This window comes from Mustela erminea, chromosome 12, assembly GCF_009829155.1.
Source record: "Mustela erminea isolate mMusErm1 chromosome 12, mMusErm1.Pri, whole genome shotgun sequence".
Taxonomy (NCBI): Eukaryota; Metazoa; Chordata; class Mammalia; order Carnivora; family Mustelidae; genus Mustela; species Mustela erminea.
This window is the reverse complement of record NC_045625.1, coordinates 53,346,224-53,363,638: the sequence shown is the minus strand read 5'-3', so window position 1 is coordinate 53,363,638 and position 17,415 is coordinate 53,346,224. Positions and strand designations below refer to the sequence as shown.

The window sequence follows — 17,415 nt, the reverse complement described above, 5'->3', positions numbered from 1 at the left end:
TTAAAATACCTACATTTCTTGTATTAAATAAAACACCCCAGAGATAGGCAGTGTGACACGGTTACCATCATTTTATTGACAATATGCTCTATTTGGAACACCTGAGTGGCTCAGTGGGTTAGGTGGCTGCCTTCGGCTCAGGTCATGATCCCAAAGTCCTGGGATCGAGCCCCAAGTCAGGCTCCCTGCTTAGTGGGGAAGCCTCCTTTTCCCTCTCCCTCTGTCTGCCGTTCCCCCTGCTTGTGCTCTCTATCAAATAAATTAATAAAATCTTTAAAATATGTTCTATTTCACTGATTCCAACTACAGCTTCTAAAGTATTTTACATTTAACAGAAATCACCACAGTTTGAAGGGACCTAATATGATCCTGTTGGTTTACATCCAAAATGAGGAATTCAACACCAAATACTATTCCAAAAGTATAGAAATATATATACTTTTAGTTATATTTTGATATAATTTTCCCAATATTTCTGCAGGTGTATGTTTAAAATGTGCTCTTAACATGCTAAAGGGTTTTAAATTAATTACAAATGTAACATATAAAGCTCAAATGAGCCTTGAAGACTTTAGCCTAACTCCTTAGTTGTATAGATGAGAAAACAGGGTGAGTCACTCACCTATCCGTGACCCTACAGCTAGACTGTGACAGCAATGGGACTAGAATTGAGTTTTTCTTTCCACTACACTCAATCTCATTTGGTTCTTCCTTCCAATTGATTTCTCTCCTCATCACTTCCTCAAAAATGTTTTTGCCATTAAGAGGTCGAACAACTAAAGCAACATAAAACACTGCTCTAGATTTTATCTGTAAAATAAGTAAAATCTAAAGAAATGGAAAGATTTAACAAGCCATTGCGCAAAAAGCCAAGGAAGGCACATACCAAGCAATCATCAAATGATAACTATTCTTATTCGTTATTATTATTTTTACCACAAGGAAGGTAGTGAATTTTTTTTAAGGATACATACATATTACCATCCTAGGCTGAGGATCCACTGACACATCATCTTTTTCAACTTGCGATTAATTATCCTCAGTTGTCTTTTTAGGCTGTAACTTAACATTATGATTTATGACCCACCCACAATGACCTTGATTTTTTTTTTCCTCTTGTACTTTTATGGGACTGCCATAACTGCAATATTTTCGAGTAATAACCGGTCAGGTTCTCTCAGCCCTAGAGATACAGACATCCTCCACTGACTCACAAGGGATTTTAAAATGTGACCCAAATATAGCTTGAGAAACCACAACTTTAAATGGACTCTACACTTAAAATCCAGCGACCTATTTATTATCGTGAATGGTAACAAGTGCAAACTGCTGCCATCCATAAGCCATTTTCTCAAAATCATTCTCAGATCTAGAGAGAGGGAGGCAGAAGGTCAATAAAGGAGCAAACTATTTCTGCTCCCGCCTAGTCCTTCGCAGCCTCACACCAGCGATCTGGAAATGAATGAAAGGCTGCGACAACACCGATAAATCCGGGATCCCTGCGCAGATCTCCGGGCAGGGGTGCAGAGAGGGAAACTGGAGTTCACAGGCGAGAAACTCTGGGCACAGATTTAATAAATTAAAAAGCAAAAGCGGGGGAAAAAAAAACCCAACCCTAAATCACCTCGGCTAGAGCAGGAACCCACCCCCCACCCCCACCCCCAGTTCTGGGAGGGGGAGCTGGCGGGCGGCTGCGGCTCCCGCTACAGCTGCTCTGAGACCCGCGGGGCCCGGGCGAGCAGGGTTTGGAGCCGGAGCCCGGGCGAGGGGGCAGGTGCCGGGGGCAGGTGCCGAGAGGGGCAGGTGCGGGGAGGGGCAGGGCGCGGGGCGGGAGCGCGGCCAGGTGAGGACGGCGGGCGCCGGGCAGCAACGGCGGCGGCGGGGGCCCGGCGGGGCGGGGGCTGGGGGGAGTGGAGGGGGGACGGGGGCGGCCGCGTCGGCCCCGCGCCTGCACACACTCACCGGCGCCGGCGGGCTCGCCTCTCGCCGCCGCTGCTCTCGCGGCCGCCAGCCGCTCTTCCCCCTCCTCCTCCGCCGGCGCCGCCGCCGTCGCCCAGGCCGGGCCGCGCTCCCCTTCCGCTTCCGGGAGCCGGAGCGCCGGGGCTGGCGGGGTGGGTGTGCGCCCGCCCGCGCGCTGGGGCTACCGGCCGCCGCTGCCGCCGTCTGCGCTCCGCTGCGGGAGCCGCGATGGGAGCCGCCGAGGGCCCAAAGAGCAGAAATCGCGCCGCCGGCGCGGGGAGATGCGCCGCGGCTCCGGGCCGCGTGCGGCGGTCCCCGCGCCGTCACCGGAACACTTGTACCTGACGCACCTCGGCGCCTCCGCCCTCCTCTGCTGCCACCTTCCCAGCTGTGCCCGGGCCGTCCTTCTCTTTGTCCCCACACCCCTCACTGTCCCCCTCTAAGGGGGACCGCAGAGGGGCCTTCGTGTAAGGATTGCCCAGTAGCCCTCTTCTTTCAAGGACAATGGCCTACAGGCCTCTGTCTTGCGCTAAGGCGTTCTGGATGTCCCCTGGTACCTTGTTTCAAAGTGCGCCCGCAGCATCTGCATCCTCTGGGAACCTGTTAGAAATGCACCACCTTAGATCTGCTGAATCAGTATCTGCATTTTAACAAGATCTCCAGGTGATCCCTAAATGTGCACCTTAAGTACTGAAAGGCACCGGATTCTAGTGCCCGCCCTTGCCCTCTTCAGACCCTCTAACGCAGCAGGAGCCAGGGTTGCCCCAGCTATTTAAGATGTTGTCGGTTCCCGTGGGCCACCTCAGTCCATACCCAAACCAGCTTAACTCGGTATTTAAGGAAACATCCAAAAGTTGTTAGCCTTCCCATCCCTGCAGCCTTGGAAAACTAAGTTGACTCAACATTGTAAATAATCAGTCCACCTCCCGGTTTTAGTGGATATCTTACCAAACACCAGAGACCTACTTTAAAACTTCCCTTCTCTTCCCTCTCCTAAGCCGAGCAGTACTTTGGATACAGTACTACACCGTTTGTAGTAATGTAGAGCTAAATCTTTGTGCTTGCATGCCACAGGAGATCATGTATGGATGGAAGAATATTACTTGATACATAAAGTCTGAACTTCTTAAAGGATGGCATTGAAAGTCCTTCACAAACTTGTCTCTACTTACCCGTGCAGTCTTAGCTCAAGTAAACTTGGTTCATTTAGCCTTCCTAGGTTGCCCTTTGTCTTCCTCCCTAATGATCGTTATCCAGACTTGGGAGTCAGTTCAGATCCTGGCAGCCCAGCATACTCTCCCCTCTCCTCACTGTACCTATATCACACCCATGAAGCTTATTTTGAAACCATATGTTACCCTGTATTGCTAGATATTTTTGAACATGTTATGTTCTGATGTATTTCAATTACAAACCTTAGGACCTTAAAGACCTACATCAGTAGATATCAAAGTGTAGTCCTCACACCAGCGGCATCAACATCACCTGTAAACTAGTGAGAGATCCACATTCTCCAGCTCCATCGCAGATATACCATATTAGAAACTTCAGGGATGAAGCCCAGCAATCACTGTTTTCATAAGCCTTCCGGGTGATTCTAATGCACACTCAAGTTTTAGAACTACTGACCTGGAATATTGTCTTTTACCCCCCAAAGGAACTCAGTGATTGGGATTGATTTGACTATATGCAAGTTTTACTGGCTTTCAGATTAAGCAATCAGCTCCTCCATTTATGCATAACTAGGCTAGAAGGCAATGACAGTTGCTTTTGAAAGAATTTGCCATCGGTTTTCACAATGCATTTTATGTAGCAGGATATTTATAACTTGGGTTTGTTTGAAAAGAAAGAAATAAAGGGGTGCCTGAGTCCAGCTCTTGAGTTTTGGTTCAGGTCATGATCTCGAGGCTGTGGGATCAAGCCCCTTGTCGGGTTCTGTGCTCAGTGCTGGGTCTGCTTCAGATTCTCTCTCCCTGTCCTTCTCATTCTCTCTCTCTCTCAAATAAAATCTTTAAAAGGAAGGAAGGGAGGGAAGGAGGGAGGAAGGAAAAGTGGGTGCAGGGGTGCCTGGGTGGCTCAATCTGTTATGTATCAGACCCCTGATTTCTGCTTGAGTCATGATCTCAGGGTTGTGGGATGGAGCCCCATGTCTGGCTCAGAACAGAGTCTGCTTGAGATTCTATCTCTCCCTCTGCCCCTCTCCCCACTCACAGACATTCTCTTTCTCTCTCTCAAATAAATAAAAGAAGGAAGGAAACGTAACTAGTCACTTTGGGTGAAGGAGAAATGTGGAATTTTGCTTCCAAAATTCGAGTACCCAAATTGCATATTATTTGGCTCTTTTTTTAGTATACTATTGTGAGAAGGAATAATTTGCAGTAAATGATTTCAACAAGTACTAAAATGAGAATTAGTTGAGTGGCACATGAGTGCTGTGACAATCGGAACATATGTATTTTTCGTGCATTTTGTCACGAGTAAACCTGTCTCTGATCAGCCAAGCCCATTTCACAGAGAATTCTCTAAATAAGACATGGAAATAGAGAAGTGGCAGGGAAACCATTCTCAAAAGCATGATCTCGTTAGCATGGGCACTCAAGAAGTCTAATCAGGGGCCTATGTATCAGGGCCCTATCAGGGTCAAGTCATAAGGATGATTGTCTTATGTTGCAACCTATATACTTGACTCCTATGTCATAATGAGAGGGTGAGGGAGATATGGCATCATATAATCTTTTTGAGAAGCTTTTCCATTTACTGTAAGGATGGAGAGAAGATAGATATGCTATAGTCTCCCTCCAGAATTCTAGTCTACTTCATCCTTCCTGTGACATGATTATTAATCAAACTAGTATTTATCTGGGAATTGAAAAAGTAGACAAGAACAAGCAACATGGCTACCACTGCCAACTTAGCTTCTCAACAAAGGCACAGTCAGGGCATTTATGTGGATAAACTCAGCCAACTACTGTGCTTCTGTGCCGTGACGGGGGAGGACTGGATTTGACTACAATTTCCAAAAGTCAGTGCAAGTGCAGTCCAGAGTTTAATCAACACTGGCTAATAGCCCTTGGCAGCTTTGGGTGGATGGCGTTCTCCACCTGCCCAGCTGGGTACCATGCCCTAAGCACCCACATTTGATGCACATTCATGATTTCTTGGTTGCTTATCGTCATCTCCCCCATCTGTTTGAGTGGCAGAGTGCCCATTCCAGAACAGTCTAATATTCTAATAGTTGTTCTTAACCTCTTTTGGGTTACACATCTCTTTGAGCATCTAATGAAAGTTAGGGACCCTCTTTCCCAATGAAGCATGTGTATATACATGCAATTATATAAACATGTACATATATATTTATAAATAAAATTTCAGAAGCTGCCCCACCTTCCCATGCCTCCCAAGGACCACAGTGAAGTCACAAACATCAGGCTAAGAATCTGCTTTAGGATATGGAGAGTGGGTGAAATAAACTTCTTTTTCTCAAATATCAAAGATACTCTAAAAACCACTCTGTGCTTAGGAGATAGAACAAAAGCAATGCTAAGTGAAGTTACATTTGCGACTGCTAAAGCAGCAGCCAGTCGTGTCAGCAGAGTGGTTCAGGAGTGGCTTCCTGGAGAAATGTTCTTGCAAATAAGAACAGGACTTTGGAACAAAGGATCCCTCCAACATAAGGGACAGGCTATGCAAAGGCATGGGAACATGAAAGTACAGTGGTCCATAGGTGTGGCTCAAAAGTAAAATTCATGGAGAGAAGAGAATCAGAAGGTAGAACAGAGTCAAATCACATTAAGCCTCAAATTCAACACTATTTCCAATAAGCAGCCAATGTAAGCTTTTGGAGTACAGTAACCTGGAAAGACTTTATTAGCGAGTACCATAGTATCATCAAAATGCAGAGCAGTAGGACATTTGAAAAAGTTCTCCATAGGGGCACCTGGGTGGCTCAGTTGTTTGAGTGCCTGCTTCCAGCTCCGGTGGTGGTTCTGAGGTCCTGGGATCGAGGCCTGTGCCGGGCTCCCTGCTCAGCGAGTGGTCTGCTTCTCCCTCACCTTTTGCCCCTCCCCTGCTTGTGTGCGTTCTCTCTCTCTCTCTCTCTCTCTTCCTCTCTCTCAAATGGATGGGTAAAATCTTAAAAAAAAAGAAAAGAAAAAGAAAAAGAAAAAATTTTCCATATCCTAAATCAGAACCTATTAGTGAAGCCAAATGGTTTCATTTCAACTTTTTAGGGTTGCTTGATGATTGCTCTAGAAGTTCTATTAAGCTAAATCAAAATGAATTTGAAATCCTTACAGTTCGTTAAGTGCTTGTGAAAAAACATAGCCTGGTGAAATGTTCAGGTGAATTTCGAATCCAGGACACTGAGTTAAAATTTAATTGGAATTGAAAGCGTGAAAATCAACTGGGAGCAAAAAGAGAAAAAAAGCCCTGTCACTAACCAGGCTGGGAAGAGAGACACAGATCAAGCCAGCTGCCAACTTAATAGCAGACACTGTTTCTGCCAAAGGTCATGTGGCAGATGTAAATTACTATAGTGAACCCCACTCTTTGGGTGGTCACTGACCAGTGACACCTCAGACCACTTGCTGTTTTCATTTATTACTGGGGATACCCAAGTGCTTGGTCAACGTCATCTCACGACAGCACCCAACTCTTAATTCCCTCTTTTTCTAATCCCACCTCAAAACAACAAATGATCCAAAACTGATTCCTGTTTCCCTTAAACCATCTTTGAAATCTTTTAGTGAAAGCCCAATGTACATTGGGCTCGCCCCTCCTACTGGTCTAGTGGTACTTCTCTGAAGAGCCCTTTCTCCTTGAAGGGCAAGAAATCTGTTTTCTGTCAGGCTGCAGGCTTGTCTCTAGAAGTCTTTATCTGATTAAGTATTAGCAACCCTTTCGATAATGAAAGCCACCCGTTGTCAGGACTCAAAAGTCAGGGCTCTTCAGAAAAGAGGTCTCCTTTTCTCTGTCAATGGCATGATAAAGTAGCTGCCATTTTCAGCAATGAGACTCACACGTGGACTCTTCCAGCACAGGAGGAAGCAATGCTCTGGGTAGGTCACTCCGCTCCCTCATCTTCTGGAGAAATGTGGATTGAGGTAGAAAGCAGAAGGAAAACGGGCTTTAGTTTTTATTTTTATTTTTTGGAAAATGTGCTTCTAAAAACAATTTTTGTGAGTCGTGTTTTTAGAAAATAGCTTAAGTAAATGGGGTTCACAGAGATCCAAGACAGAAGTAAAATGGGTCTGGAAAGACGGTAAGTTCTTCCCTGGTTCAGTGTAAAGGACATACTAAAAATAGGGTCATTTTGATGATGCTGAGACCTCATTGCATGAAGCAAAGGACTGAAATTTTCACTGAGAGATTTTATTATAAAAACAATAGCCAAAGAGACGGTGGGGATGGGGGGTCAGGAAGTCTGATTTTATCTCCAAGACATAAAAATAGAGATGAGGAAGGGATGTCTGGGCGGCTCAGCTGGTTAAACATCTGACTCTTGGTTTCGGCTCAGGTCACGATCTCGGGGTGGTGAGATCGAGCCTGGTGTGGGGCTCCATGTTCAGCAGGGAGTCTGCTCGGGATTCTCTCTCTCCCCCCTCCCCCACCCCCCCTTCACTTGCATTCCCTCTCTCTCTCTCAAATAAATAAATCTTAGGGAAAAAAAATAGAAGAGGAAGACAAGTTAGAATGCAGAACTTGGGGCTGCCTGCTTGGCTCAGTCAGAAGAACATGTGACTCTTGATCCTGGGGTCATGAGTTTGAGCCCCATGTTGCGTATAGAGATGACTTAAATAAATAAACTTAAAAAAAAAATTCAGAGCTTAAACAAAGTGAGGAGCAGGGACACCAGTAGAATCAAGAATCCAAATAGGAGAGTTATCTTTGGTAGGAGAAGAAAGAGTAAGTTAATTCTCAAAGTCAGGAACAAAAGAAGAGCCAGAGGATGAGCAGGTGGGATATTTTGAAGGGGAAAAAAGGGAAAATTCAATGGCTTCCATCTTCATGTAGACACCAAAGCAAGACATGCTGAGCTCTCAGAAAGGAAAAGGAAAGAGGGGCATGTTCAACTCTAGGAATGGAGAAGAAGACTCTAAAAGAGACAGCCCACAAGTCTCCTGTGGAGATAATATTGACACCGGTGGAAAAAAATAATCTGAGTCCTTCTAGAAAAACCTCGGTGCCAGAGGTAATAAAAAATAGTGCTTCCTGCTATACGTTGTGGCTCTACAACACTCTAGAGAATTAACTTCTGTGGGTTTCCAAATATGTTAATTCACAGATCTGCTTTGGGTTCACGGTATCTACATGTAACAGATGAAAGAAATGAGGCCCCTAACGTTTCATCCTTTGACACCCTATGGTGCCACAGCAGGAAGTCTCAGGCTTAGTTGACAACAATATATAAAGATGGCTGAGAAAATTCCATAGGCCGTTCAGGCTCAGAGTGCCACAATGAACAGCATGGGGGCTGCGAACACATAATGGAGGAATTCCATAGACGCAAGGATGAAAAATTGACTAATGACTTAGAATGCGCTAACCATATCTTGGGTTAATTAAATACCTGTGTTGCTTTGGATAATCATACCTGCCAAACTCAAAGACACACACACACACACAATTTCTATTGATAACCTTCTTATTTGCCCTCTTAGTCAAAGAGTAACTTTCACTGTAACTGCATTACCAAAAAAAAAAAAAAAAAACAAAACAAAAAAAAAACAAGAAAAGTTATCCCCAAGCTCATACCTGCTCTAGCAAGCGAACTCCTTGTTCATTCCACCTTCTCCTATCCCACTTTTGCTATCTGGGAAGAACCTGGAGATACTACCCTGCAAAGCCACGCAGGCAATAATCAAACGAGGTCAACCTGGGGTTTAGAATCTTGTACCCAAGAATCACCAGGCCTGGATCTGTGAAAGCCAGCAATCCGAGAGACTCTTTTCTAAAGCAATCTGATCACGGTTGTGCTGTCATTCCTTAACTGCCACAGGAATCACCAGCTGCCATTGGAAGTCTTTTACAAGCACCCTGTAAATATTAAAAGATCATGTTAAAATTATACCGTGTGCAGCAGCAGCTGATGCTGTTTTATGGAGACAAAATTAGAGAGCATGGAAACAGAGCACACTACAACTCTCATGATCCCTATTTCTTACAGCTCCCCCAAGCAGGACCCTGAGCCACAATTTTAACTCTTTAGTCACAGCAGGGAATCACTCCACTGATCACTTCCGCTGAGGCAAATCTTATCCTTTAAAGTAGGTGTGTCCTCATGAAAAAATGTTCATCATCATTAGTCATCAGGGAAATTCAAATCAAAACCTCATTGAGATACCACCTTACACCAGTTAGAATGGCCAAAATTATCAGGACAGGAAACAACAAATGTTGGGGAGGATGTGGAGAAAGGGGAACCTTCTTATACTGTTGATGGGAATGCAAACTGGTGCAGCCTTTTTGGAAAACAGTGTGGAGATTCCTTAAAAAATTAAAAATAGAGCTACCCTATGGCCCTGCAATTGCACTACTGGTTATTTACCCCAAAGATACAGATGTAGTGAAAAGAAGGGCCATATGTTCCCCAATGTTCATAGTAGCAATGGCCACAGTTGTCAAACTGTGGAAAGAGCCGAGAGGTCCTTCAATGGATGAATGGATAAGGAAGATATGGTCTATATACACAATGGAGTATCATGCCTCCATCAGAAAGGATGAATACCCAACTTTTGTATCAACATGGATGGGACTGGAGGAGATTATGTGGAGTGAAATAAGTCAAGCAGAGAAAGTCAATTATCATACGGTTTCACTTACTTGTGGAGCATAAGGAGTAACACGGAGAACATTTGGAGAAGGAAAGGAAAAGTGAATTCGGGGAAATCAGAGGGGGAAAGGAAGCATGAGAGACTATGGACTCTGAGAAACAAACCGAGGGGTTTGGAGGGGAGGGGTTTGAGGGGATGGGTGAGCCCGGTGGTGGGTATTAAGGAGGGCATAGACTGCATGGAGCACTGGGTGTGATGCATAAACAATGAATCTTGGAACACTGAAAAAAATTTAAAAAATAAAAATAAAGTAGGTGTGTCCTGAATGCCTTAGGTGCCCTTTGGTGCACTCATCACTCAACTGAGATCCAGAAGGCATCTATTAAAATACAAGGGGCTAGATGAGATTTTGAAAATACTTTTAATTTTCTTAACAGTGATGATGATATTATCCTTACTAAGTAAGAATATCCTCATTCTACAGGTGCCTGGGTGGCTCAGTCATTAAGCATCTGCCTTTAGCTCAGGTCATGATCCTCAAGTATTGGAATTGAGCTCCACATGAGGCTCCCTGCTCGGCGGGAAGCCGCTTCTCCCTCTCTCACTCCCCCTGTTTGTGTTCCTTCTCTCGCTGTCTCTCTCTGTCAAATAAATAAATAAAATCTTAAAAAAAAAAACAACTAAACGATAAAAAAAAGAATATCCTCATTCTAGGAGTAAAGGTGAAATGTCATGAGATCTGCAATTTGCTTTCAAATGGTTCAAGGGTCTAAAACCATGGAGTGAATACCCCCCACACACACATCTACACAAACTGAAAGATAACAAATGGGGCAAAATGTCAATAATTGTTGAGTTAAAGTGGAGGTTATGGAGGTATTCTTGGTGCTATTTGTTTTTTTTAGTTATTAGTATTTTTGAAAATTTTTATAACAAAAAGCTAGAAAAATGCAGACTCCAAAGAATATCTTAAATTCAGTGACTCATACTCCCTAGGTGTGGAACCAAGAAAGCATTGCTTGTGAGCTTTCCAAGCAAGCTTTTGGCACATTGGTATTTGGGAGTTGCTGAATTATAGTGCTAAATGCTGATGAAGGAATAAGTGCAATAGTTATGTGATAAAAAAGAGGAATTTGGGGTAGAAAAATAAATTCAATTAAACACCTCTATCTCCTCTTAGCCAAAAATCCACTTTTGTTAATTGGGCAAGAGTCATGTTACTCATGAATTGCACAGAAATGAAATACGAAGAATGCAGAAGACGGTTTCTATGGAGAACAGCAGGAGGACCCAGAAGGTCTGGGAGAACGGTGGAACATTCTGGGTCTTGAGTTCTGAGCAAGTGTTCAGAATTCCCGTGACCAGAATTCTTCAGTGACTTCTGCCTCTTATCATCTGTGGAACTTTAAAAATATATCAACAATTGTCTGCCACCCTCAACCCTCCCCGCCCACTGGAACAGATTCTTTCTTTCTTTTAAAATTTTTATGTATTTATGTATTTATTTATTTAAGAAAGACAGTGAGAGAGAGCATGAGAGGGGAGAAGGAGAAACAGACTCCCCTCGGAGCTAGGAGCCGGATGGGGGACTGGATTCTGGGACTGACCTAAGCCAAAGGCAGTTGCTTAAACAACTGAGCCACCCAGGCGCCCTGGAACACAATTTCTGTATTTTTCAAGCAATTAGATAATTCTAACACGCAACCAAATCTAAGAAACTGAAACCCAAACTCTTAAACCAGGTAAATTCAGTCCCAAGGGCAGGAATCTGTCATAACCATCTTGATATCCCGGTTACTAGGTTCTAAACAGATGTTAATTGGCTGAATACATTGACAGGCTAGATAGATAAACGGACAGGAATTAGGAGCTCTGGGCCATTGTGGATAATTTGAATATCAGGAAGAGAAGGCAAGAAAGAAAGGAAAGCTCAAGAGTGAGGTCCCAGGCAGAAAGGAGGGAAAGTAGACATCAAAGAAAATTCCACCTGTTTTGTAATTTTCCTCAGAGCCATGCCAGGGCTAGTAATCTCTTCTGCAAGCAAGCAGGAGAATGGGGGCAGAAAGTCTCTTTTCATGATATTTGCACATTTGGGAACCACTTCCTGTATAGGTCCTCACTGTGTTCCCTGGTCCTGAAAAGCACCAAGATATTATTTGCATATTTGCAAAATGTGAAATCTGTCTATCCACTTAAGTTTTCACCTATTTCTTGCCTGAGATTTGGGCAGGATGCAGGTTTCCTTTTAGTAATAGAATTGTGACGAGGAAAAAGCGCTTACTGGAAATTCTGGTTCTTTAAATATTGGACATAAAGAGGTGTGTTTCCTTTAGCTGGTAGGCAAGCGGAGCCCGTTGATAAGTTCTTTGTAAAATATTAACCCGGGTCCCCACCCACAGGTGGATCACCGCTGATTGTTTCTTTTGGAGGAAAGGAAGAGGAACAAAACAGAGTAAGAGGGAGGCAGGAACTCCACGAAAATCTGAGCTAGCTCCTAGAGATGTGGGTGGATTAATTGGGGCCGGCTTTGGAGAACTCGTATTACAGGAAAGTCCATTCCATTGCTCAGGGAATTATTACTCACACATTTCACCACTGCAAAGCTCCTGGATGTGCGCACTGGATGAAACAGGGTGAAGAGGACCCACCAGTGTGTACTTCAGATTCATCCTCTGTTCTGAAAGCGGAAACTTGACTTTCCGGAGTTCCAGTCAGAGGGGGTTGGTGCACATGATTTCCACAGTTTCTTCCAGCTCTTCTGGCCCCCATGCTTTCTTTCTACTCCAATTCATCATACCCACTGTTGAGATTTTTGGCTCGTGGATATCTTTGGGAAGCTCATTAGGATTCTGGACCCTCTCCCCTGAAGGATGCCCATACCTGCAACATATGTGCACATTTCGGGGGGTTCATGAGCCCCTCTGGTGTGACTGTTATAAACCCATGCCATCCGAGTCTGCTTGCAGACCTTCAAAAACTCTCTATTGCCTACCAAATACGTCCTTAAAATCTGTTGGCTGTCATTCAAAACTCCCCACACTAGCTATACTACCTAGTCTTCCAAGGGCAGCTCCCAAAACTCATTCATTAAGCTAATGTGTATGGAACATACATTTTATGTATGTATAGGCTTATGTTTCTATATATAGGCCAGGATACAAATATTAAAATATAAGTACATAATATGATATCTAAAACAGTATCACTAATGTATTTGAAATGTATTAAAATAATATACTATATTAAACATAGAACCTTATATTGGAACCAGAGGGGTAACAAAGATCTAAAATATACAGAACTTGTTATTCAGGAGTTTACAATTTAGAAGTAAAGATAAGTAAAAAAATAATGATGACATAATTTAAAAAGTGGCAAAGGGCTGTGGCAGACACTTGTTTGTCTACTCAACCTTCATCTCTTTTTTATTCTTTGCTGTCAGAGCAAAGGTTTTGTTCCATTGTTTTATTATCCTCAATGTAACTGATTTTATTCAGCTCTTTAAAAGGGATGCAAAAATAAATAAATAAAGGGATGCAAAGTGGGAGTGAATCCCTCTTTTCTACTATAGACGTTGGTGTGGGAATGGTGATCTACCACGTCTGGGAGTGTGGCAGCCATCTTGTGACTGAGGAGAGCTTTAGCTTGTGGAAGATAAACTGAGAGTGACAGAGCAGAAAGATGGAAGGAATTTGAGTTCTTGAAAGAAAGGTAGAGCTTCTGACTTGACCAACCAGGAAACTAGCTGCCTTCCATGCTTCTTGTTAGTGAAATACTAAATCCCTTTATAATTTAATTTATTCTGAGTCGTGTTTTCTGGTACTTGAGTAGAAGGCATCCTCAATGCTTAATCTTAAAATTAAGCATTTTAAGACAGGCATGGATAATGGGTTGTGGGAATCAGAGAAGGGATAGAGTAGTGGATAAATCAGGAGTTTAACCCTATATGTGTATGTATATGTATATGTGTATGTAGATATATATGTATATGTATATGTATGGATATGTGTATGTGTAATGTGCATATAGAAATACACATATTGGGGCACATGGGTGGCTCAGTGGGTTAAAGCCTCTGCCTTCGGCTCAGGTCATGATCCCAGGGTCCTGGGATCGAGCCCCACATCGGGCTCTCTGCTCTGTGGAGAGCCTGCTTCCTCCTCTCTCTCTCTTTGCCTGCCTCTCTGCCTACTTGTGATCTGTCTGTCAAATAAATAAATTAAAAAATCTTTTAAAAAAAAAAAAAGAAAAAAGAAATACACATATTGATTTACCTTTTTTTTATATATTTATTATCTTGAGGCAAGCAGCCTGGTAGGAAAGATCTGGGACTTTGGAGTCATTCTACTTCTGAGGCCCTTGAGCAGTTCTGCTTTGGGAGGATTATTTAACTTATTTTTTTTTTAAGATTTTATTTATCATTTATTTGACAGACAGAGATCACAAGTAGGCAGAGAGGCAGGCAGAGAGGGGGGGTGGGGAAACAGGCTCCCCGCCAAGCAGAAAGCCCGATGCAGGGCTGAATCCCAGGACCCTGAGATCACAACCGGAGCCGAAGGTAGAGGCTTAACCCACTGAGCCACCCAGGTGCCCCGAGAATTATTTAACTTATATGAGTATTTTCACCTATAAAATAATACAGTACTCCCTACCTTGTAGAGTTTCCTGAGGCTTAAATGAAATGAGGTATATGAAGTGGTTGGCACAGTGCCTGATGCATGATACACCTTCAACATATGATATCTGTTACTATTGTTTCTTTTGTGCGGACAAAAATTCTGCATTGGTACCTACTATTGCTGGACGCTTTCCTAGGCATTGGTGGCAGTGGTGAAAGAAAACCAGTACAATGGCTGCTCTCAGGGAGCTTCTGATTTGAATACTGATGACACAATTAATAGTATAATGAGAAACCGAAACAAGTGTGAGAAGTGAAGGTATAGAGCACCATGTAATCAGGCAAGGGGCTAAACTGACCTTGTGTAGGGCTTAAGGGGGGCTTCACTGAGGAAGTGGAACGGGGCCCGGTAGGAAGATCATCATTCTAGCTTTACAGAAACAAATATATTTATTTATGTGTTCCCAGACTGTAAACTATTCAAGGTCAGGAATTATTTTCAAATAATTGTGCATTCCTTTATTTACATTCTTGGTACCGAGCACAGTGACCAGTCTCATCACCACCATAAATATTTGTGAACTGAATGAATGAAGGTTTCTGACACCCACTCCCCTTGTCAAAAAAAAAAGGGGGGGTTGGAGGGGTGTATGAAATGTCTATTTCTAGGAGATGAGGACTGGAAAGCACGTGAACACATAGTAAGGCCTCAATAACTGGTAGTTCCTATTATTATTACTACCATTATTGCTTTATAATTTGCACAAATTACATCTGCTATAGTGTTGTAAGTTCCAGGGCAGAGGGAAATGTGTCTTATTTATTTTTGCTTATCTCTGGTTTCTCAGCACAGTGTCTTGGGTACAATAGATCTTTTATAAAAATCAAGAAGGTGCATGACATTCTTTATTAGGAATCAAATTGACAATTTAAAGAGACTATGTATATTGAAAAAATAAATTATCAAAGCTATGCTAACTACTCTCTGTGGAGAATACTTAATGCCAAGGTTCTAGAATCGAGATAAAAGTATATATATTTTTAAAAAAACCTTTAAAAACTCTTACGAGGGGTGCCTGGGTGGCTCAGCTGGCTAAGTATCTGCCTTAGGCTCAACTCATGATCCTGGAGTCCCTGGATGGAGCCCCACATCAGGCTCCCTGTTCAGCAGGAAACCTGCTTCCCCATCTCTCTGCCTGCCTCTCTGCCTACTTGTGATCTCTCTCTCTCTGTCAAATAAATACTAAAAATATATGTAAAAGGGTATTGAAAGTATAAATCAGAATCCTGGGAGCATTCTTGAGAAGTCAGGGGTTTGGGAGAGGGGACTCCCCATGTGGTTGGAGGGGACTTTATTTATACGAGAAATGGTTTTTTTTTTTTTTTTAACAAAAAAAGACCAGGAGCACAAGATGACAAAATGTCAAATATTCTGGTGGTAAGAACTGGAGTGTTTGTATAATATCCTTTGCACTTTTTTCTATGTATTTTGAATTTTGCAAAACAAAGCTTTTTTCAAAGAAAGAACATCTGAATGGAAAACAGTGAACTCAGCCCTTGTGGTTTTTCAGAATATAAAGCTCTCTGATGTGCTGCTCTCTACACTTGATCATCACAATAACTTTTTTAAAGATTTACTTACTTAGTTTAGAGAGTGAGAGAGAGCACGAGCAGGGGAAGGGGCAAGGGAAGAGGGAGAAGGAGAGAATCTCAAGCAGACGCCCCACTGAGCGTGGAGCCTGACATGAGGCTCGGTCTTGCAACCCTGAGATCATGACCTGAGCCAAAATCCAGAGTCAGATGCCTAACTGACTGAGCCACTCAGGTGTTCCCACAGTAATTTTGAAGTAATTATTTATCACCCTCATCCTATCTGGGCAGAAAATGAGACCAAGACTGATGAGGGAATTGCCATGACCCCCTCTCAAGTTAGGGTAATGCTTGGCTGAGAACCTGACCAAGGGATGATTTCTCTTTCAAGACGCAACACTGATATCCTTCAAATAAGATTGCTGAGCAAGAGATCAAAGAAATTAGCTCTGAGGCCTAGAGGCAAGAGATCGCAAAGAGATCTAAACTGATGGGCAATGAATGAGCAAATATTTTAATACAAATAGAAAATAAGCTCTAAATGACCTTAGGCTGGTTGCTTAAACTATTTAAGGCCTATTTTCCTCACCTGTAAAATAAGGTATTTACTGGGCACCTGGGTGGCTCAGTTGGTTAAGTGACTGCCTTCAGCTCAGGTCATGATCCTTGAGTCCCAGGACTGAATCCCACATCAGGCTCCCTGCTCAGCAGGGAATCTTCTTCTCCCTCTGACCCTCTCCCCTGTCATGCTCTCTCTCTCACTCTCTCTCATTCTCAGGTAAATAAATAAAATCTTTAAAAATAAAAATAAAATAAGGTATTTACCCACCTCATAAGACTTTTATGAGGATTGTACTCATAGGTGAAATTTAAGAAACAAAACAGAGGATCATAGGGGAAGGGTGGGGAAAATAAGATTAGATCATATCAGAGAGGGAGACAAACGATAAGACATTCTTAACTCTAGGAAACAAACTGAGGGCTGCTGGAGGGGAGCATGGTGGGGGATGGGGTAACTGGGTGATGGCCGTTGACGAGGGCTGGTGATGTGATGAGCACTGGGTGTTGTATGTAACTATGCATCACTGACCTCTACCTCTGAAACAAATAATACACTATTTGTTAATTAATTGAATTTAAGTAAAATTGTAAAAAAGATTTTAATGAAGATTATATAATATATGTATTGATGTATTATATAAGTTTTCTCATCTATACCTTATGCAAGAGACTCAGCATAATATCTGGCCCTTAATAGATGTTCAGTATTTGTATGTTTCCTCTCAGGTGCCCTCGCTCCTGGGTATTAGGTGGAAACATTGAGAGCTGCCTTTTTTTTTCTTAACAGTAAAAATGGATGAACGTGGGCAATTTCATGAGGTTTGAACTATGAAGGTCAATTATGATACCACTCTCCACTGTCTCATCTTGAATTCACATGAAGGAAGAGCAGAGCAGAGTTTGAATAAGACGGAT

General features: G+C 42.9%; 1 protein-coding gene across 1 annotated transcript in view; it reads right to left on the bottom strand.

Moving 5' to 3' along the window:
• Positions 1 to 2,280, bottom strand: part of ZDHHC21 (zinc finger DHHC-type palmitoyltransferase 21) — a 60,549-nt gene extending 58,269 nt beyond the window's left edge. The window contains exon 1 of the mRNA XM_032307118.1: positions 1,963 to 2,280. The gene's annotated coding sequence lies outside the window, so the exon portion shown is untranslated. The remainder of the gene's footprint in view (positions 1 to 1,962) is intronic.
• Positions 2,281 to 17,415: the final 15,135 nt, after the last annotated feature.